Raw genomic sequence first — 1,816 nt, forward strand, 5'->3', positions numbered from 1 at the left:
TTTCTTTTCTTTTCTTTTCTTTTCTTTTCTTTTTTCTTTTTTTTTTTAAATTGAATTGCTCCAGAATTCTGTGCTAAAAAGTATCAGACCGAGAGCAGAAAATGAGGCTATAAACCACATCTTGGCAAGTCAATGCCTTGCACTTTGGTGCATTGGCTGTTGTCCCTAGCAAAGGCAAACAATACAAAACATTTATCAGATGAGAAAACAAGTTTAGGATATCATACGAGGATCCGGATTTAGGGGAGAGGCATCTTTCAAGATCTGTTCTGGTAGCAGCTCTGTCATTCTGTGACCCAGCCCATCTGTCTTTCACTGCAGGGGGTTAACGCAGGTTGCTCTCATAGCTCTTGAAGGCAGAAACTCTGCACAACAGTCAATGGGCTCCTAATGCAGACTAAGGTGTTAGCACAGCAGAACCAGCAGTTACCCAGGGAAATCATTAATTTGGCCTTTTTGTAACAGTGTTAAACTCCTTTCTGGAAGGCCCTGTGCTTCTGAGTTATTTGAGACACCACGGGTTATGCAAAAACTACCTCTGCCCTTCTTGCAGGGATGCACACAGAGAGTTTTTAGTTCTTCCTTTCAAATATACATCAGTCAATATATATGTCAGAGGCTTGCAAAGGCTGTCTCTTGTCAGGGCCAGAAGTTTGGCTGTGCTTTTCTGAAATGTGTATTCTCCCTACTGGATAAAATGAAGAAAAAATTGTGGAATGATGCATATTGCAGTTGATTATACTGTAAGAAGCAGAAAATTGGAATATTTAATCTGAAATATGCCTGTTTAAGGTAGACAAGATGTTTGTTGTACTAAAATAAGTCCCAGGAAGATTAGCTGGCGGCAAGATAATGCATTTGTAGGTGCCAGTAATCCGCATGTGTTAATGATAGATCTCTTAATCACATGCCTGCACAGCTGATACAGATCTCTCTCTTTCTCCCCTGCTCCTCTTTGTGGATCATATAAGTTTGCTAAGCCCATGGCTGTGTCCCCTCAATGTCATGGAAAGTAAACCTGCCTTTGGTGACACTCAGGAAGGGGAGAAGGACATGTGAAAGCAAGGCTTTCAATATGAAAGATAGATGTTGCAATTTATACTGTAAAATATATTATTTATATGTATATAAAGTGAAATGTGAGACTTACAGTACACCATCTCAGTATTTAGCAATATTTCTACCCCTGTGCCTGTTGGTAAGCTGTGCTGCACTGTATCGGTCTTCTCAGCCCAGTTCTACTGCAACAATAAACCCTATGCTGCATCCCGGCTGCTCTGTCTTTGCTGCTGGTTACGCACTGGTGTCAAGGTCTTTTTGACTGAAGCAGATGCAACTGACAGCCACTTCATGGCTCTTCATTGCTCTCCTGGGTTTGACCTTGAGTGCAACTGCAGCTCAAGCTCCCTCTCTCCTGCCAATTGCAGTCATTTGTATAACCCAAAATTAGGTTATTCAGAGTGTTTCTGTTACATGTATTTAATGTCATGTTGTGTGTAATGCCATCTTTATGGGTGTTGGCCTCTGAGTCCTTGATAAGCATTTTCACAGTTTTTCTGGACTTTTTTTTTATAGTGTTTTTATAGTGTTTTTTATAGTGTTAGATTTACTGATGCATTGTGTCTGTCTTTGAGAGATACATAACCACCAAGAGCCCGGTTCCAAGTTCCCTTTCCTCTTCTCCTGTAGAAGCCTTCCTATTGCATAACTGAGCTCCTTTTCCAAACAGAAACTCTGACAGCATTCCCCACATGTATAATATGTTGTATCCCATATATCCCATATATCCCATATATCCCATATATCCCATATATCC

The 1,816-nt window shown here is 40.6% G+C and overlaps 1 protein-coding gene across 19 annotated transcripts in view; it reads left to right on the forward strand.

Moving 5' to 3' along the window:
• Window positions 1-1,816, forward strand: part of CACNA1C (calcium voltage-gated channel subunit alpha1 C) — a 476,152-nt gene that overhangs the window by 346,634 nt on the left and 127,702 nt on the right. The gene's annotated exons all lie outside the window — the stretch shown is intronic.

This window comes from Lagopus leucura, unplaced genomic scaffold (assembly GCF_019238085.1).
Source record: "Lagopus leucura isolate 7727_CA_CO unplaced genomic scaffold, USGS_WTPT01 Super-Scaffold_100159, whole genome shotgun sequence".
Lineage (NCBI taxonomy): Eukaryota > Metazoa > Chordata > Aves > Galliformes > Phasianidae > Lagopus > Lagopus leucura.